We start from the raw sequence: 22124 nt of genomic DNA, 5'->3' as shown, positions 1-22124 counted from the left end.
CTATTTCCTTTACCTTTTTTATCCAGTCACCCCCCACACGCCTCGCCTTGGGCACTGGCCAGTCTGTTCCATGTATTCATGCTTCTGGTTTCATTTTGTTCATCAGTTTATTTATTAGATTCCACACATTAGTGAGATCATATGGTATTTGTCTTTCTCTGACTGGCTTATTTCACTTAGCATAATACTCTCCATCCAGGTCCGTCCATGCTGTCCCAAATGGTAAGACTTCCCTCTTTTTTACAGCTGAGTAGTAGTCCATGGTGTATATGTCCCACAGCCTTTTTATCCGCTTATCTGCTGATGGGCACTCGAGCTGCTTCAGGATCTTGGCTCTTGTAAATATTGCTGCTTATGAACATAGGAGTGCACATATTCTTTCTGATTGGCACTTTGGGATTCTTAGGATATATTCCCAGAAGGGGGATTGCTGGGTCAAAAGGCAGTTCCATTTTTAATTTTTTGAGGAACCTCCATACTGTTTTCCACAGTGGCTGCACCAGTCTGCATTCCCACCAACAGTGTACTAGGGTTCCCTCTTCCCCACATCCTCGCCAGCACTTACTGTTTGTTGAGATTTGTTGATGGCAGCCATTCTGACAGGTGTGAGGTGCTACCTCATTGTAGTTTTTATTTGCATCTCTCTGATGATTAGTAACCTTGGCATTTTTTTCATGTCTCTTGGCCACCCGTATGTCCTTTCTGGAGAAGTGTCTGTTCAGTTCCTTCACCCATTTTTTAATTGGGTCATTTGTCTTACTGGTGTTGAGTTGTAAAGTTCTCTATGTATTTTGGAAATTAACCTCTTATCAGATATATAATTGGCAAATATGTTCTCCCATACAGTGGGTTCTCTTTTCATTTTGCTGATGGTTTACTTTGCTGTGCAGCTTTTTTTGCTTGATGTAGTCCCATTGGTTTATATTTTCCTGAGTTTCCCTTGCCCTGAGGGACATATCAGCAAAAATAGTGCTGCAAGAGGTGTCTGAGATTTTACTGCCTCTGTTTTCTTCTAGGATTTTTAGGGTTTGTGACTTACATTTAAGTCTTTTATTCACTTTGAGTTTATTCTTGTGTATGGTGTAAGTTGGCGGTCTAGTTTAATTTTTTTGCATGTACCTGCCCAGTTTTTCCAGCACCATTTAGCAGCTCCGAGTCAGCTCCTGCCTCCTGCCCTCCACCAGGAGACGGAATTTAATGTTAGAAATATTTCAGTGGTAATGAGTTATTTTCCGGGTGATTGAATTTTTGTTCATTTTCTGGGTGGTGATAATGCTTTTTCCCTTGTTTTTGCCTTGTTTCATACGTAAGCTGCCGTGCAGTATTCTTCTGGTGCGTGTGAGCTATTCTTTCCTGATTACTTTAGATATAGTGTATGTTTGGCTTTGACTAGAGGCTCAGGAGAATCAAATGTAGACAGGTCGTAAAATGTGACTGCCCTGTTTGTCAGTCTTGTTTGAACACACTGCATCCCCCTGTGGGTGGAAGTTTATGGAGACCCATTTGTTACAGTGGCTGCTGTTATTCTTTATCTTAGGGGGAAAAAATAACCAGAGTTACTAGTCAAATTGCACATGAAATCTTTATTTCAGGTTTATATGACATAGCTAGCTTTGAAATATATTTTGATTCTGGAGTATGTAAAAGTTGTCATGGAAATAAAAAAAAGACCTCTGCAATGCAGCATTTACATCTGCTGTTTCCATCTGATAATGTGCAGATTGCCTAAGTATTTTTGTGCATATAGGTAATAATTTTCTTTGTCCAGATTTGAGATTCAGCATATATAGTGAAACTAACCGGTAATCCTGATTTGGTTATGATCTATTTGACATCCTACAGGCTGTGATTGCTTACTGTATGGTATTTTAGCCTAGGTTGTCATCTTGTTTCGTATGAGTTTGAAGAGGAAGGATATAGGGTCATGAGGAGTGTAGTGACTGCTGCTGGTACCTGTGTTAATTTGTCTTTCTTTTGAAATAGCTGTGGAAATGCAGAACTCCAGGTATAAGCTGAAGGTAAAGAGGAAGGCAACATCCCTCATTTGGCCACTCATAGAAGGCTCAGCAGGGCCCTGTGCAGGGGCCTGAGTGGTACCCATGGTAGGGGTTGGACTGTGGTTGATGTGAATTCGGGTTAGAAAGTCAGGGTCAAGAGAACTGAGGCGGGCCTGGAAGGTCAAGGCGTGTGTCCTGGCGTGAATGGAAACTCTGTGGATATCAGAATCAAGGCAGGTCATACCAGGAAATAAAAACACAGATTCTCCGGTGCTCAGGAACCACCATGCAGTTAGAAACCAGGGACAGTATTGGGTATGAAGAACAGCAGAGACTCAAACCAGTTAAAGGTGTAAAGCAGCTTTAACCATTGTAAAGAAAACCTGTTTTATTTATCTATGATGGGCGGGGAACAACTTCCAGGGTTTTCTAACCTAGTCACAGCTGGGAAGGTGGGCCCAAAGCTAAGAGTAATGGCCATAGTTGGGATGTGAGGTTCGGAAAAGAGAGACATTTGTCTACTTAATGATCCTTTGATAGGTGGCATTATAAATAGTAATTCAGTGTATGCCTATTATGTGTATGGTATTATTCTAGACATTAAGAAATATGAGACTGTATTTTTACCTTCAAGGGGCTTCTAATTGGGTTAAGAAGACAGAGCATATCCATGCAAAGATAAACCACAATGGAAAGGAGATTGTTGGACCTCACAGGGCTGATAGTCATCTTGAGTTCTGTTGCAGTTGGGAGGGAAGGGTGGGCTAGCTGGGCTGGGGTGGCCCCAGAGCACCCCGAAGAAGCTAGAGTGTGAGTCAGAGAAGAGCTGGGTTTGGAATACAAGGTGGGGCTTACAGTGAGGAGACTGTAGGTGAGTGCTTCTCCTACCTTTCCTTACTGTTTTACTCTTTCAGCCTGTTTCCTAATCTGTAAGACAGTTAAATTCCTACCTTTCTTGCCTGTGTCAGGGTTGTTGTGGAGCCTGAGATGGTTTATGTGAAAGCCCTTTGTAAATGGCACCTTGGATTCACATGTAAGTTGTTATTGATAATTTTGCATTTGCAGTAGAAAGCCTCTTGGCTAACAGCTTTGTTTTCATTCATCATATGTAAATGAGATTGTACCCTTACCGTCGAAGGTGTTTAATGAAGAGCATGATTAGATGTAGAGGGAAAGTGTCCTAAGGTTTGGCTAAGGTTAGTATATGTCTGTGATTTCACTTATAAACTTATAAATAATCAGTATTGAAAATTAATGTTCAATGTATACCTCAAGTGTTTTACATTTTTGGTCAATAAAAAGAGGAAATATATTTGAAGAGTAAGTTACTAAGCTGTGAAAAATAGGATTATATTTAGTAGCAAAATTACATGATGCTTCTCCTTGTACATTCTAAAACAGATTATTTTTAGCATCTCTTCAAATCAGTGATGAATCCTAGTTACAGGATTCAGTAATTAAAGCAGAGAAAAATATGTATAGCATTGTATAGGCAAGAAACTCCTTTTACTTGTGTTGGATCTATTTCAAGGTTTTAACTGTTATCGTCAGATGGGGCCTCCCTGGAATCATTGGTTTGTCATCTTTGTGGGGTCACAAGCATTAGGAAAAGTGCCAGTACATTTGCCGAGGACACAGTGTCCCACTTTTTAAGAAGGGAAGTTTAGAAAATTCTGAGATCTTGGGATTTCCTACTGGGTAAACTTGGACATCTATGTTATCTGCAGAATTCTGGAACATTCTTTCAAGGATCTCTGGGCCTACCTTATTTTTCTGTCCTAGAGTGCTTCCTGTAGATCAGGACCTCTGTCCCTCTGTCCCCGAATCTGTCCTGCCTGCTCATTTCTTTTCTCCATCCTCAGGCTGCCTCTGCTCTGAGTATTGTGAAAGAAACTGCCCGATGATTCCAGTAGATTGTTCCATAATGTTGCTACCCTGCTTTTTAAACACTTACTCCTAGTCTGCAGTCTTTTCTCAATTTGGAAGCCTTATTTTGTCTTAAGCAAGCTATTCTTTTATCTTTTTATGCCCATTTGCACAAACTCATTACCTGGTTGAAGTTAAATGAGTGGTCTCTTGACCCAAATTCTCTTGCTCGTTGCCTGTGTGTAGCCCAGCACTTAAAGAGGTGACCACAGGGCCAACACGAGGTCACCGGACACAAGGCAGGTCCAACTTTTATGGTTGAAGTAGGTTAGGAAGATGCATTGTGATTTTTTTTTTTTAACTTAGCCATTCAGGAAAACTCACTTATTTGACAAATATTTTTTGAGCATTGCCTGTCTGTGTGCCAGACATTGAGCCAGGTACTAGGAATTAAAAAAGAGAAAATGAAAAAGATATTTCACAGTGAAAAGAAAGAGGAGTTAGGGGTCACAAGTATTAGGACTTATCAGCGGCTGCCCTGGGCCAGAACATTAAAACATTAAAAAAATGCTTAGTAGTCACATGTAGCAGAAACATCATACAACTGGATAATTCATTTTTCCTTTGAAAATAGATTCTGTTTACTATGAATTTCTGAACATTTCAACCTTTAAATTCTTGGGTGTCTTAGCAGTTCAGAACTTTTTGTTGTGGGTGAAAAACTGGGCAAATTTAAGAATAGAACTAAATCTGAATTTCTTCCATCACCTTGGTTTTAGGTTTTTGTGTGCCATTTTTCTTCACTCTTTGTTTTGTTCTGGACCCAACATTGATGGAGAGGTTGCTGTGAACCCCTTTCTGCTGCACCCCAGTGGGTGTCACGCTGTGGTATGAAACAGGTTGTAGTAGTGGTGGTGGGTTAGTTGTAGATAGTAGCAGTGATCTATTCTTTATTGCTTATTTATCATGTGGATTAGCTCATTTAATTCTCACAGTTTCATTTTCCTAGTTCGGGGAAATTTATACTGAAATAAACCACCCGGAGTCTTACAGTGTGTCATTGAGGAAGCCAGTTTGACCTTGAGTCTGACTGGACAGCCCAGAGCATTATGACGTTTTGTTCTGCCCCTCTGGTTTAGTGGGCATAGATAAGGGGGTTGAGCTCTGCCAGGTAGCTGAGCAGTGCTCTGCCTCCAAAGTGACCATTGAGTCCACTTACTGGTCAGAAAGCGGCCTGGAGGCCTAGCCAGCAGGTGGCAGATGTAGGGAAATGCAAATGTGGAGGCATTCAGGGTGTGGCTGCAGCCTAAGAAGTGGCAGAGGCCACCCTGCCAAGGCAGCTGGCGCAGGGAGGGAAAGCCTGGGATCCTGTTCCCAGGAATTGGCCTTGGCTGCTCCGCAGCGGGGCAGAGAGGGGTCTTCCTAAGCAGGAGTGCGCCCAGCACGGCAGCACAGTCGGGCTGGAAGATGAAACCAGTGGCACAGGCAGACACTGTGTTTATGTGCTGCTTCCCCCAGGCCACATCTGATGTGTGCCTCCTGAAGGACAACCTGGAGAGCATCTGGGAAAGGCTGGCAGGACTGGAACATTTACCTCACCTTCACATACTTGAAAGTTGGGAGACTTGAAGGTTTCGATTTCACTGGGCAGAACAGAGAGCATTGGTTTGAAGTTATGAAGATGTAGACTTTACCTGAATATGAAGATAGCCTCATTTCAGTGTTTCTCAGTTTGTGGGGTTACACACTCATGAAATCCCTCCCCCTGAAGGGTGTTTAAACAAGTTTACAGGGATATGGTACAGGGGGCCCTGCACTAGATGGGGCAGGTCTCACAGCCTCTTCCAGCGCTTGTCTGCTGTGGGCCTGTGAGTTCACTGGAGACAGGCCTGCAGAGACAGACATACTCTAGGTCATGAGCAAACTCTGAATCGGGGAACCTTTGGATCTCCTCATGATGTCCTCATATTTAGGGATCGTAATAGCATTTATCTTTATATTAACTTTGCATACTCCGTGCATCTCAAAGGACAGTAATCCTTTGAAATGCAAATTTTAATTCTTTCCTCCAGTACTCCAAAAGGTTGTGGGTTTGATTCCCTGTCAGGGCACATACCTAGGTTTGCGGAGTTTGATCTCAGGTCTGGGTGAGTAGGGGAGGCAACTGATTGATGTTTCTCTCTCACATCGATGTTGCTTTTTCTTTCCCTTCCTCTCTAAAAATCAATAAAAAAATACTCAGGTGAGGATTAAAAAAGGAAAAAAAGAAAGAAAATAGTGTTTTATGATCCTTGTATTTATGTCTGTGATAAATTATTTTTAAATGAACACATTACTCACAACTGGGAGACTTTTTCTTCACCTGCGCTCTCATAGAATAGTTAATGAGTTTTCTCGGTTGTTAACCAACCGTGTACCTAGCTGAGATTGATGCCCCTGGGTGTTCCGCGGACCACGGCTAGCTGACATTCTTTTTGTCTGACTTGTAGTAGTGTCCGTTCTGCTGCTTGTTTTAGATTTCTCGTGCTTATTTACTCTTCCCCATCAGGTAAAGCTTTCTGGGGGCTGAGACATTGTCTTACTACTTAACATTGTTTTGCCTCACCTTCTACATAAGAGCTCATATAGTGGGGCCAGTGAGTGTGTTCTTACAGGCTCTGGTTTAAAAGATGTGGGACTGTTCTAGCAACGGGAATTGAAGCTCAGATAACCAGCCTGAGAGGCAGAGAAGGGAAGCACAAAGGTTGCTGTTTTATTGCAGTGTTAGACATAGACTTCTTGCTAAACACGTTCATATTAGACATTCTGGTGAGATATGTTTCTCTGAAGCCTAATGGAGCTACATGTTCTAAAGTGTCTAATCGTCTTGTAAACAGAGCTTTATATGCGAATAGGTGAGAACATTAATGCCATGATCTCATGGATAGAGAGGAACTTAGAATTTGAACCTGGTTAAGAAGGTAGCACTGGAAAATCAGGGTGTAAATAGATATCTGGGATATGTGTGAGTGTTGTAATTTGCTAGCTTCTCATTTTTAAAAACCGGAATTCAGAAGCTTAAGAGAGATGACAAGGACCAAAATAGTAAACAAATCTTAATACACTCAGATTAGGATAATATTGGCAGATTAACAATGTGTCATTTGGACACAACCTGTTCTCAGGTTAAAGGTTTTCATATCACAGAAATTTTTATTTCATATTGACTTTGAATATTGTGGATAACTAAGATTAAAGGGCATATTACTAGGGAAAACTTTATTATCATTGACCTTTTAAAATGCTCTATAGAGTAAAAGAAGACATTTCATGAGATAAATTCAGTCATTTCTCTCCACAGAGGACACAGACATGTAACCTGAATGTAAACTGAACTGCTTAGGAGGTGAATGGTCTGTAGTGCATTTGAAATGACCTGAACTCATCATAAAGCTCTCTGGTCGAACTCATCATAAAGCTCTCTGGTCCCCTCCCCTCCCCTCCCCTCCCCTCCCCTCCCCTCCCCTCCCCTCCCCTCCCCTCCCCTCCCCTCCCCTCCCCTCCCCTCCCCTCCCCTCCCCTCCCCTCCCCCCCTCCCCTCCCTTCTTTTCTCTCTTTTCTTTTCTTTTCTCTCTTTTTTCTTTTCTTTTCTTTTCTTTTCTTTTCTTTTCTTTTCTTTTCTTTTCTTTTCTTTTCTTTTCTTTTCTTTTCTTTTCTTTTCTTTTCTTTTCTTTTCTTTTCTTTTCTTTTCTTTTCTTTTCTTTTCTTTTCTTTTCTTTTCTTTTCTTTTCTTTTCTTTTCTTTTCTTTTCTTTTCTTTTCTTTTCTTTTCTTTTCTTTTCTTTTCTTTTCTTCTCTTTTTTTCTCTTCCTTTCTAGAAACAGACATATTTTACTGGACAGGTATTTATCCTGGCTTGATTATTGTTGGTCTGTGATTATTCCCTAACTTATGACTTGCTGTGGTTTCATGATAGATTTGTTCTTGTTTTTGTTTTACACTAACATAAGGAATTTTAATTTCGAGGTACTATTTAAGAATTGGACTTCGGTCTGGAGATAGCATGAGCACATTTTGGTGCCACCATATTGAGGACCTTATTTGAAACCTGAATGAGCAAGGATAGGTACCTGGGATTTTAAAGGGAGAGTCCTTAAATATCAACCAGTTTGTTCCTTTCTTCATTACTTGTTCATTCATTTTTTTCAACAAATATTTGAGTGTCTGTATGCTCTTCATCGTGGTAGTCTTTTCTCAGATACTGGTAATAACCCCTTCCACTCATTATCTGAAGCCAGAAACCTTAAGAGCTGCAATGTCCTTTACAATAGCTGCTAGCCACAGGTCACTATTTAAATTAACATTAATTAAAATGAAATAAAAAATTCAGTTCCTTAGTCACACCAGCCAGATTTCAAGTGCTCTGTGTGGCTGGAGGCCGTCCTGTTGGACATTGTCTATCTAAGCTCTCTGTGGAACCTGCCCATTATTGCAGGGAATTCAGCCAGACCGAGCCGCCTTAGTGTTCTTGACTCCACCCTCTCGCCTCTCAGCATCCCATCCGCTTCATCAGCCAGCACCTATGTTTTAGGTCTTCATCTCCTGTCATCTGAATTAAGGCTCCAGTGTTAACAGGGCTCTGAATCCTTTCCTGCCACACCCTGTCACCAGTGGCAACTGTGCCTTCCCCTGTGCTCTCTTGATACCGTGCATATACCTTTACCACATTGAGTGCTAATCCCTTGTTTGTACGACTTTTCTTTATGGTGGACCAAGAGGTTCTTGGGGGTGCAGGATTGGATTTTGGTGTTCCAGGGTAGGGCCACACATAATGCCTGACACATTACCACAATAAAATAAATGTTTATCGAGCAAATAGAGCATTGAGAATGGGTGGGTGAAGGAGGTTGAACCAGGTTGCATTCTGAAGGCAAAAGACAATTCAGATGCATGAAAACTAGAAAAAAAGAGGGCATTCTTGTGTGGGGAGCATCATGGATGCAAGCCCATTTGTAGGAAATTGCAGGGCAGCTCTGCTCCTACACTGTAGCCACAGAGGAGCTTTTTCAGCACCACTCAGAGCTTAATTGTGGGACATAAACAGAATTTGAATTCTGGCTTTGCATATAAATGTGTTTCCCTGTGCTTGCTAACATGACACCTCTTAGTAGAAGTGCTGGGTTTCACACTTAATAACCTTAACCTGTAACTTCAGAGGAGTTAAAAATAACTCTGCCCTGTAAACTTAGGCAACACACTCACAAAATTCAGTTAATTCTTTAAGACCTTTATGGCTATAGTTTTATAACTAAAACTATATAAATATAGGCTTATGACTTATGTTAGACATGTTAACAGCACAGTAGGGAAGAAAAATGCATGTGTGCATGTCCAAAAGGAGGCCATCTAACATGGTAATTAAAAAGTGACTGCAGCTAGACAGACTAATCCTGACCCTTCCTCTTCCAAGCTATGTTATCTTGGGTAAGTCACCTTCCGGTCCTCAATTTCCCCCTTTTTATTTATGTATTTACTTATGTATTTATTTATATTTTTAAAATATATCTTTATTGGTTTCACAGAGAGAGGAAGGGAGAGGAAGCGAGAGAGTTGAAACATCAGTGGTGAGAGAGTGATCAATTGGCTGACTCCTGCATGCCCCTGACTAGGGATTGAGCCTGCAACCCGGGCTTGTGCCCTGACCAGGAATTGAACCACGATCTCGATCTCCTGGATCCTAGGTTGATGCTCAACCGCTGAGCCACGTCCGGCCGGGCAATTTCCTCCTTTTTAAATGGATATGTTACCTGCCCTGTGAAGATTAAGTTAAATATAAAATATATGTCACATGTTAGTACTATGCTTAGTCCTGAGTAAAGCATTCACCAAGTAATAGCTAATAACAAAATAATAGTTACATAGCCTTTCACAAAATGGGAAAACTCATAGTTGTGTTACCCAAAGTAAGAGTTAACACATGTTGCTAAACATAAACGGTCATCCAGAAAGTACAGTCAGCTGGATATAACCATCTCTAAAGTGAAGTGTATAGTGTTGGTTACTTTCAAAATCATGCAAATAAGATGATATGGGAGAAGTAAAATTTGGCCTGGATCATCTAAAACCCAGAGACAATTCTCTGTATTTGGAAATAGGTGATCACTTATGCAAATTATTGGGAAAAACTTACTTTTTCCCTTTTACTCTGTATAATCAAGAGAGTACCCTATAGCTGCTCCCAAGGAAGGGGAAGAAAATGATGTGCTACTTTTAATTTTAAATAAGCAAACTAGTAGTACATGCATAAATTAGAGTGTCATTGAATGATCTATTTTTTTCATACTTTCAAATAGATATTGACAGTCTTGACTGTGTGGTTCTCATTATGTAAAGGCCTATGTACAATTCATGCATGTCCAGATAGTTCTCATTAGTAGCCTGAAAGCTGCTTTTCTTCCCTATGGAAATTGCTCACTTTTCCCTTCTTCTGCCTACGGCCTTTCCCTAGGCTCACTCCTCCCCATCTCTGTTGACTTCCCCTGAGCTGTTTGATATACCCCACCTCATTTTTGGTGCCATGTTCTTGCTTTTGAGCATCTACCTTACTATAATTAGTCACATTCATGAGACTGAGTTCTTTCATGAGCATGCATTTCCTCATTTGTTTTTGTGTTTAAGGGGAGCTGACATATGCAAGACACTGGGTAGTTTTGCTGAATGAATAAGTGCTTAGTCACTAAATTTTTGTCTGTGTTCTTCTAAGTAAACAGCAGCTCTCTTTAGGGAGGAAACTATATTATAGTTTTTGGTACCTCACAGCTCCAGCACATGGTAAATGATGTCAGATTGCTCTATATAGGTTTGCTGATAATATCAGTTATCCTGGAAACACTTTAAAGGGTCAATTCAGCAGATTTCAATATTTGTTACTATTTTATCCTCATACTGTGTACTATTAAAATATGTATATAGTGATTACCAAGATTTTTAGTGAATTTAAATATTTTTGTGTGATATTAATACAAATGCTCATATCTGTTAGAGTTCTTGTGTGAAGGATCAGTATTCAAGTCATTGTGGGCAGTAACTGAACCTGAAATGTATGGGTTTTTGATGGGTAAATGAATTAAGCATTTCAGTTGAATAAACTTTAATGTGCTTGGCTTTTTATTTTTCTGTTCCTTGGCTATTATTTACTATGATTCCTTGAAGTTAATTTTAGAGCTTACTCGGGGCTAGGAGTTGGAATTATCTAGGACTTCACATACCTTATTAGCTCTTTGCTTTAATTTAAAATGAACTACTTCCAGGGTTAGTGCTCCCTTGATGAAATTGTTGAAATGTGAAATTTGAATTTAAGACTTTGTTGAAGACTTGAATGCATTTTGCTTGCCAGTATTTAATTTTTTTTTTCTTTTTAGTTTTAATTTTGATTGCTGTTACTATTGATACCTGAGCCAAAGTGGTGATGCCGCCTGAGGGAAATTTCTGCAACCCCTAAGTCAACACTTATACGGTAAGAGTGTGTGTCTTTTACCCTTAAAGCCATCTAATTTCTATAATGTTATAGTTTAGAATTTTAACTTGAAATAAAATAGGATAAAATATTTTAATATTTCAAAATATTAAATATTATTTTAATATATTAAGAAATAATATTTTAGAGCTTTAGATGCTAATCAACAGTAAGAATTTGAAAGAAAATTTGATACATTAATTTCATATTAATTTTTATATGAACAACAAATATGACTATATATTTTATTAAACCGAGGTCTCATTTTCCTCCCTGTGTATTTTGCCTATTTACTTTATTTCCTGGGGTTTAACCAGTTCTTTATTATCTGATCCTTGTTAATAATGAATGGGTGTGAGAAGTCAAGATGATAAAACTTAAGCCTGCTCAATTTTTACTGGAGCTTACTCTGAACCGATGTTGTGGTGATTCCAACAATGGTTAACATGAGGTTTTGAATTATTTAAGGATTTAAATGATCTATATTGCTCTGCCTTGAGGGGTAATTCAAGAGTAATGAGACAGAGCAGACTAATAAGACAAGTTATTTCTTTGAGCTTTACTTTCCTCACGTATAAAATGCCATCATTTGTCTTGCATGTTTTATAGAGTTGTAAAAACCAAATAAGATGATGTATGTGGAATTGTCCTTTTTTCCCTTTTTTTGGAAGGGTAGAGGGAGAATAACAAAAAAGTTTTGAGATGGATGAGAGAGAACATATTGCTTTTAATATCCTTTAGAGCAGCAGTGGGGAACGTCTGGCCCGTGGGCTGTATACGGCCTGTGAAATCATTTGGTCTGGCTCTGTCAAGGCAACTGTAGGTGGGACTCAAAATCCAATAAATCTAGGAGCTTTTTTCATAGCTTTTTTTTTTTATTGTTGAAAGTATTACAGATGTCCCCTCCCCCCCATTGATCCCCTCCACCTGGCACCCCACCCCCCATCACCCAGGTCTTCTCCACACTATTGTCTATGTCTATAGGTCATGTATATATGTATCTAAGTTCTTTGATTAATCTTTCCCTCCACCCCCACTCCCCACCCCTACCTTCCCTCTGAAATTTGTCCAACTGATCCATAGTTCTTTCTATATCTCTGTATCTATTTAAGTTGATAATTTTGTGTGGCCCAAGAATGATGTTATAAATATCCAAATGGCCCTTGGCATTCAGAAAAAAGGTTCCCCACCCCTGCTTTAGAGGAAAGGATGATAGAAGACTTGATCTCTAATCCTATCCTATTGACCTTGGGAATATCATTACATTAATTTATTGTTGGAAAAGTGAGTTTAATTTCCATAATTTTAGTTTGCAGATAATTTTTCAGGAATATGTCTGTATTCTTTTACTACAATAATTAAGCAAGAAATCAGTATCAGATAACTGGGAATATAAATATTTTGAAATTAAATACATCATTTTGAAAATCCTATGGGTCAAAGAGGAAGTCTCAAGGGAAATTAGAAAATATTTTGATTTGAATGAAAATGAAAATACAGCATATCAAAATTCATGGTATATACCTAAAGCAGTTCTGCAAGTGGGGAAATTTAAGGGCTTATATTAGAAAACAGAAGTTTTAATTTACACTTTCACTTTAAGAAATTAGAAAACAAAGATCAAATTCTACCCAGAACAAGCAAAGGAAGAAAATAAAAAGCAGAAGTCACTGAAATAGAAAACAGGAAAACTAGAAAAAAAATCAGTGAAATCAGAAGCTGTTTTTTTTATGAGATTCATAAAATTGATAAACCTATAGTCACGCTAATTAGGAAAAAGAGAAGAGAGAGAGGACAGAAATTTCTAATATCAGAAAAGAGACTATCAATATAAACCCTGCAGATAATAAAAGGAAAGTAAGGGAATATTAGTGGTCATATCAGTTGGTGCTGCATATTTGGTATGGCGGAGTGACATAGTAGAGGGAGTGCAGTTAATAGAAAATCTTAGGTTCAAATGCTAAAAAAATATAGTCTTAAGCTTTTGTGCAAAACCTGCTTAAAATCCTGATCCTTATTCCTATCATTTGTAAAAAAGGATAATAATCTTTAGTTCCAGCTTTATTGAGAAATAATTGATATACATCACTATATGTGTTTAAGGTGCATAGCATGATGGTTTGATTTACATATATTGTGAAATGATTATCAAAATAGATTCAGCTAACATCGATCTTCTCATATAGATGTAATAAAGATAAAGAAGAAAAGAAAAAAGGAAAAAAAAATTCTCCTTGTGATATGAGCTCTTAGGATTTACTCTGTTAGCTATAGTCATGTTGTACATTACATCCCTAAGACTTATTTATTTTATAACTGGAAGTTTGTACCTTTTGGAGGATCAAATCTTGATGAACTGCTAAAATCTTTAAAAGCAATATTCAGAACATCTAACAGACAAAGGATGTGCAAATGGTGATGCTGATAGAGGACTGGCATCTGCCTTGCCAGGTGGCTCAGTTGGTTGGAGCATCAGCCCATATACCAAAAGGTTGCTGGTTTCATTTCCAGTCAGAACACATACCTAGGTGGCAGGTTCAATCCCCAGTTGGGGCATGTATGGGAGGCAACCAAATGATTGATGTCTGTCTGTCTCTCTCCCCCTCCATTTCCCCTTCCCCTTTCCCTCTCTAAAATCAGTAAACATTCCTCGGGTGAGGATTTTAAAAAAAAAGTAGGAAAGTAAGACTGGCATCTGAGAGAACTGGTTTTGAATTGAATTGGAAGAATTATTCCATAGCATTTTTCACAGAAATAAAACAAAAAATCCTAAGATTTGTATGGAACCACAGGAGACTCCAAATAGCCAAAGCACTCCTGGAAAAAGAAAAAAATATATATATAAAGAACTATATTATAAAACTATAATAATCAAACAGTATGGTATTGGCATAAAAACAGATACAGATCAATAGAACAAAATAGAGCCCAGAAATAAACCCACACTTACATGGTCAATTATTTTACTACAGAAGAGCCAAGAACATGTAGTGGGAAAAGGATAGTATCTTCAGTGAATGGTGTTGGGAAAACTGGACAACCTCATGCAAAACAATAAAACTAGACTACCGTCATACACCATGCACAAAAATTAACTCAAAATAGATTAAAGACCTGAACCATAAAACTCCTAGAAGGAAACATAAATGGTAAGCTTCTTGACATCAGTCTTGGAGATAAAATTTTGGATCTGACTCCAAAACAAAGGCAACAAAAGCAAAAATACACAAATGAGACTACATCAAATTAAAAGCTGCTGCACAGCAAAGGAAACCATCAACTAAATGAAAAGGCAACTCATTCAATGGGAGAAAATATTTTCAAATTATATATCTGATAAGGGGTTAACATAAGAAATATATAAAGAACTCATGCAACTTAATAGCAAAAACCCCAAACACTCTGCCGAAAAAGTGGGTAGAGGATCTGAGTACACATTGTTTCTAGTGAAAACATACAGATAGATGGTCAGCAAGCACAAGAAAAGATGCTTAATATCACTAGTCATCAGGGCAATGCAAATCAAAACCACCGTGAGATACCAGCTCACACCTGTTAAAATGGCTGTTATTAAAAAGACAAATTAACAAGTGTTGGTGAGGATGCAGAGAAAAGGGAACCCTTGTGCACTCTTGGTGGGAATGTAAAATGATGCAGTCACTGTGGAAAACAGTATGAAGATCCCTCAAAAAATTAAAAATAGTACTGTATGATCCAGCAATTCCGCTTCTGGGTATTTATTCGAAGAAAATGAAAACACAAATTTGAAAAGGTACTTACACTCCCATGTTCATTGCAGTGTTATTTTCAATACCCAAGATATGAAAACAAACTAAGTGCTATTGATGGATGAATGAATAAAGGAGATGTGATTATATATGCAATGGAATATTATTTAGCCATAAAAAAGAATGAAATCTTGCCATTTGGGGCAATATCAGTGGACCTTGGGGGCATTATACTAAGTGAAATAAGTCAGACAGAAAAAGACAAATACCGATTGATCTCACTTAAATGTGCAATTTAAAAACAATAATGTCAACAACAAAAACCAAGTTCATAGATAGAACAGATAGGTGGTTGCCAGAGGTGGTGGGTAACAGGTGGGAGAAATGGGTGAAGGTAGTCAGAGCGTACAAATTTCAGTTATAAAATAATTAAGTCCTGGGAATGTAATGTACAGCATGTTGACTATAGTTAATAATACCATATTGTGGTTTTGAAAGTTGCTAAGAGAGTAGATCTTATAGTTCCTCATTGCAAGAAAAAAAATTTTTCATAACTATGTATGGTGGCAGCTGTTATCTAGACTTATTGTGGTTATCATTTTACAATACAGTTAACCCTTGAACAATGTGGGTTTGAACTACGCAGGTCCATTTATACGTAGAAACATGCATTCAGAGGGCAAAAGTGTTTTCCATCCGAAGTTGGGAATCTGTGTATGCAGAGGGCCAAGTTAAGTTAGATGTGGATTTTTGACTATGGAGGGGTGAGTGGTTGGCACCCCATTCCTGTGTTCAAGGATGAACTGTATATACAAATATTGAATTATTATGTTGTACACCTGAGACTAATATATTGGTTATACCTCAAAACCCCAAAGACTTTGACATCTGAATGAACTGGTATTGAATTTAAGTTCTTACACTTATTAATCATATAATTTTGGATGAGTTACTTTTGGAGCCCTGATTTCTTTATCTGTTAAGTGGAAGCAATACCAACCTATAAAGTTGTAGTGGGATGTAAATGATATAATGTATATAAAATGCTTATGTACGTAAAATGTTCTTGTTTATCATCTTTAACCGATGTATCAATATTAGCTTTATGATTTTACTTCTTTGGTGATTTTCTATAAAGTTATCTAGAAACCCTGACTTACCCTCTTTGATGGTGATCATGATTCATTGTGGAAATGTGTTCAGAAGAATGGACTGATAGGATGCCAGATTTGATGATTTGAGGTCAAGTACATAATTTGCAAATTCAAGATATTTTAGTATCTGATATTTCTCTTCCTGATTTCATGGCTCAAACATTTGGGAATAGTTAACTGAAATAACCATTTAATTTACCTTAACTTTCATGAACACATTTTCTGGTTGTCAAAAGTATTGCCATCAAGCTGCTTTTTGTTTTTAAAAACACAGAAACTCAAGTTTAGTAGCATGGATGCTAGAAAACAGTTGGCAAATTCCACAGATTTACTGCTATTTTGACTTTATCTTACTTTGTTTTGTTCATTCATATGGAATTGACAAAATTTGGCTATTTTTGACCAGTAAAAGTGGTAATTTCATATGGTTTGGCTTGATATATTTCAGGTTATGGTAACAGTGGTTTTTTTACATACTGGACCAATCATTTAATTTTGTGTCTTATGATTTGTTGTTTAACCTAGGAACTTAAATTTATTTTTAATGCATTTTGGATTTTCCTTGTTAATTTGTTTGGTGAATGCCATTCTCAAATAATTGATGCAGAAGAGTAAGATAGAAAAGAATATGCCCTATATCTTTCTTAACAAAAAGAAAAGATGTTAACTAGTTTTTGAAAAGACTTTTATGTTTAACTAGATAATTAGAAACAAAAACTAGACCTCTTTGAGAATGAAACCTCAAGGTCATAGGTCATAACAGATAGATTTTGAGTACCTAAAAAATCAGTGTTTTTTAGAAAGTCATATCCCCATAGTAACTCTTAAAGTATTATTGAGGTTTTAGCTTCTCAGTGTTTATTGATGTATTTTATGTTATAAAAATATGCAGTTAGCTTAATTTTAAGGTTGTGTTTGTAAAAATGTAAGTCATATGTTTATTGTACTTTGAATAAGCTAACATTTTTCATTTTATTTAAAAGGGCATTAATTTAACAATTTTTTAGTGGAGATTATAAATTATAAGTAATGATAAGGTAGTAAACAGCTTATGAGCTTTTCACATTGAGCACAGCATGATTATAGGCCAGTTGTGGTTTCGGTAACTGGTTCCTTCATCTTTTTATCTAATTAAAATGAAAAGGGAGGTAGTGAAATTTTTTGTCAAGTAAGTATTTACTTCTTCATAGGAATGATGTGTAGTGTTTGTGTTCCACTTTATGGCTTTCAAGCGTATCATCTCATCACAGTACTTTGAGGTAAGCAGACAGATACTGCTTATGTATTTTCAATAAGGACTTGTGTTTAGTGGGATTAAATGACCTCCCCAGGGCTCAGCTCTTGAAGAATTTGGGGCTTCTGCCTGTCGCTCCGTCCACTTCCCTGTGGACTCGCCTGGCTGCTGTGCCAGAGGCCTGTGCCGCTCGGAGAAGAGCTACCTGTGTTCAGACGGTTTGCAGTGGTAACCTCTCCGATAGGTTGGTGGGGACACACTCCCTTCAGATGAGGGAATTCTGTAGCAGGAAAGCCTTTTTAAGGAGGAATTGAGTTAGCATTTCTGCTTGCTGTTTTTGTAATGCTATTAACTGTGGCCTTCTGTAAATACTGTTTTGGAGCTGTGCCTCTGTAGTTGCTAAATTTATTTTTTTATACCTGTTTCTTCTGTTCTGATATTTAGTGACTGATAGTTAAGTTATTTCTACTTGACCATCGTGTTAGAATCTAAACAGTAAATAAATGTTCAGTGATCCACCGATTTATCTTCTGCTCTTATCTTTTACCCACCTCCACTGACCTATTTTTAGGCAGCTTTACTGAGGCATAATTGACATACAATAAATTCTCACTATTTAAAATGTACAGTCTAAGTTCTGACATATGCCCTTGAGACCATGGCCACAAAAAAATATTACCCACAAGTTTCCTCACGGCCCTTTTTCATCTCTCTCCCCCGTCTCTCCCCCATCTCTCCCCCACCTTCAGGCAGCCATTTATCTGCTTTCTGTCACTGCAGATTAGTTTGCATCTCCCAAAATGTTACTGTAAAGAAAAAACACTCCTTTGTGTGTCTCCTGTACTCTCAATACTTCACTGCAACACTGTTTCACTTCTGACACTAGATGTGTGGGATTTCTACACATCAAGCAATTTGGCAACACTAGCTGGGTGTCCTGCAGTTCCACTGAGTTCTGACATTTTTCTACCTGGAGATAGCATCAGATCCCACAGATAGGGGTTTTGTCCCACAAGACTGCCCTCTGCTCCATTCAGCTTTAATTGAGAAGTTCCCATGACACCCTACAATGGTTTGATTAATTAGCCTGTGTGGCTTACAGGACTCAGGAAACCAGTTTACTTACTAGATTACTGGTTTATTGAAAAGGATGTTAAAGGAAACAAATGAAAAGTACATAGGACAAAGTATGGCAGGTTCCCTAACACGGAGTTTCTATCCTCATGGAATTTGGGGTGCACCACCCTTCTGATACAAGGATGTATTCTAGTTCACCAACCTGGAAGCTCTCAGAACCCATCCTCTTTGGTTTTTATGGAGGCTTCATTATATAGCCATGATTGATTAAATCATTGGCCATTGATAATTAAACTCAATCTCCAGGGCTTCTCCTAGGTGGGAGTGGGTGGGACTGGATGGTCCAACCCTCTAATCACATGGCAGGTTCCCTGGCACTAGCCCCTGACCCTAGGGGCCTTCCAAAAGTCACCTCATTAATATACTTAGGTGACATAGAAAGGGACTTGTTACGAATATCAAAATTATCACTCTTAATCACAATTCCAGGTTTGGAATAAGAAAGTCCAACGGTTTTAGTAGCTCTTTGTCAAAAACGGGGATGAAGACCAAGTATATATTTCTTATTATAAATTACAATATTATAGTAATATAAATGGAATCATACAGTATATAAATTTTTTGGTCTGGCTTTTATTCAGCATAATTATCTTGAAATTCATCCATGTTGTTGCATGTATAAGCCATTCTATGAGTAGTGCAGTTGGTTTATCCATTCACCTGCTGATGGATTTTGGGGTTGTTTTGACAAAGCTGTGTGAACATTCATGTATAAGTCTTTGTGTGGGCAAATGCTTTTGTTTATTTTGCATAAATACCTAGGAGTAGAATGGCTGGACCCACTGGATAAGTGTATGTTTAACTTTTTAAGAAACTGCCAAACTGTTTTCCAAAGTGATTAGGATATTTTACATTGTTGTCAGTAGGGTATGAGAGTTCTAGGTTCTCCAGATACTTGTGAACACTTGGTATGGTCAGTCTTTTGAAGTTCAGCCATTCTTTTAGGTATGTAGTGGTATCTCATTGTGGTTTTGGTTTGCATCTCCTTAATGACTAATGGTGTTGAACATCTTTCAGGTGCTTATTTGCCATCTGTTTTCTTTCATAAGTGTCTGTTCAAGTCTTTTGTTCTTATTTTTAATTGGATAGTGTGTTTTTGTATTTAATTTTATTTTCAATTTTTCAGTTTTTAAAATTTTCAATTATGTTGACATTCAATATGATATTAGTTTCAGATGTTCAGCATAGTAGTTAGACATTTATATAACATACGAAGAGATCCCCCAATAAGTCTAGTACCTACCCGACAACATACGTAGTTATTACAATATTATTGAATACATTCCTTATGCAGTACTTCACATCCATGTGACTATTTTGTAACTGCCAATTTGTACTTTTTAATCCTTTCACCTTTTTTCCTTTAATCCTCACCTGAGGATATGTTTTCTTGATCTGAGAGAGGGAGAGAGGAAGGAAGAGAACAAAGGAAGGAGGGAGGGAACTAGAGAGAGAGAGAAACATTGATGTGAGAGAGAAAATCAGTTGGTTGTCTTTCGTATGTACCCTGACGGGGAACCAAACCCTCAACCTTTTTGGTGTACAGAATGACGCTCCAACCAACTGAGCCACCTGTCCAGGGTTCCCTTCACCTTTTTCACCCAGCCCCCAAACCCACTCCCATCTGGCAACCATCAGTTTGTTCTCTGTATCTATAGTTCGTTTCTGTTTTGTTTGTTTATTTAGTTTTTTTAGATTCCACATATAAGTGAAATCACATATTGTATTTGTCTTCCTCTGTCTGACTTATTTCACTTAGCCTAGTACCCTCTAGGTCCATCCATGTTGTTGCAAATCCTAAGATTTCATTCTTTTTTATGTCCAATTAATATTCCGTTGTACATATGTACCACAATTTCTTTATTTGTTTATCAACAGACACTTAGGTTGCCTCCATATCTTGGCTAGTGTTAAATAATGCTGCAATGAACATAGGGATGCATGTATCTTTTCTAATTAGTGTTTTGGATCTCTTTGGATAAATAAATAGGAGTGGGATTGCTGAGTCATATGGTAGTTCTATTTTTAATTTTTTAAGGAACCTCCATATGTTTTTCCATAGTGGTTTCAACAATTTGCAATCCCACCAAACAGTGCACGGAGGTTCCATTTTCTCTGCATCCTCTCTGTCAGTGTATTGGTGATGGCCATTCTAATGATCAGGAACAAGGAGCATCTTTTCATGTGTCTGTTGACAGTCTGTCCTCTCGGAAGTAATGTCAGTCCTCTGCCCATTTTTTAATTGGATTTTTTGGGGTTTTTTGGTGTTGAGTTGTATGAGTTCTTCATATATTTTGGATATTAACCTCATATCAGATGTATTATTAGTGAATACCTTCTTCCATTTAGTATGTTATCTTTTCATTTTACTGATGGTTTCCTTTGCTGTGAAAAAACTTTTTTTTTTTTTTTTTTATGTAGTCCCATTTGTTTATTTTTTCTTTGTTTCCCTTGCCCAAGGAGACATAACCAAAAAACTATTACCAAGGGCAATGTCATATTCCTGATGAACAAAGATGCAAAATTCCTAAGAGCAATTCTAGGACTTCTATAGTTTTGGGTCTTACATTTAATACTTTAATCTGTTTTGAGTTTATTCTAGTGTATGGTGTAAGGAAGTAGTCTAGTTTCATTTTCTTGCACGTATCTGTCCAGTTTTCTCAGCACCATTTTTTGAAGAGGCTGTCTTTAACCCCTTGTATATTCTTTTCTCCTTTGTCATAAATTAATTGACCAGATAGATGTGGGTTTATTTCTGGGCTGACTATTCTGTTCCATTGATCTATGTGTCTGTTTTTATGCCAGTGCCATGCTGTCTTGATAACTATAGCCTTGTAGTATAGTTTGACATCAGATAGCTTGATACCTTCAATTTTTTGTTTCTTTCTCAAGATTGCTTTGGCTATGGGGCCTTTTGTGGTTCCATATAAATTTAAGGAATTATTTGTTCTAGTTCTGTGAAAAATGCTACTGGTATTTTGATGGGGATTGCATTGAATCTATAGATTGCTTTGGGTAGTATGAACATTTTAACAATGTTAATTCTTTCTATATACCCATGAACACAGTATATACTTCCATTTATTTGTATCTTTTTCAATTTCTTATTTTAGTGTCTTACAATTTTCTGAGAACAGGTCTTTTACCTCCTTAGTTAAATTTATTCTTATATATTTTATTTTTGATGCAGTTACAAAGGGATTTTTAATTAATTTCTCTTTTTGATAGTTCATTATTGGTGTATAAAAATGCAACAAATTTCTGAATGTTAATTTGTGTCCTACAATTTTACTGAATTCATTGATCAATTCTAATCATTTTTGGTGGAATCTTTAGGCTTCTCTAAATATAGTATCATGTCATCTGCAAATAATGACAGTTTTACTTTACATCTCAGGAATAAATCCCACTTTATCATGTGTATGATCTTTTTAACGTATTGCTGAATTAAGTTTGCTATTATTTTGTTGAGGAATTTTTCATCTTTGTTCATTGGGAATATTGGCCTATTATT

The 22124-nt window shown here is 37.6% G+C and overlaps 1 protein-coding gene across 2 annotated transcripts in view; it reads left to right on the top strand.

Annotated features, from left to right (window-relative positions):
• Positions 1–22124, top strand: part of WASF3 (WASP family member 3) — a 121902-nt gene that overhangs the window by 35453 nt on the left and 64325 nt on the right. For both annotated transcript variants that reach the window (XM_081127184.1, XM_081127183.1), the window contains exon 2: positions 11263–11357. The gene's annotated coding sequence lies outside the window, so the exon portion shown is untranslated. The remainder of the gene's footprint in view (positions 1–11262; positions 11358–22124) is intronic.

Source organism: Miniopterus schreibersii, assembly GCF_964146895.1.
Source record: "Miniopterus schreibersii genome assembly, chromosome: 2".
Taxonomy (NCBI): Eukaryota; Metazoa; Chordata; class Mammalia; order Chiroptera; family Miniopteridae; genus Miniopterus; species Miniopterus schreibersii.
This window is presented reverse-complemented; position numbering and strand designations above follow the sequence as displayed.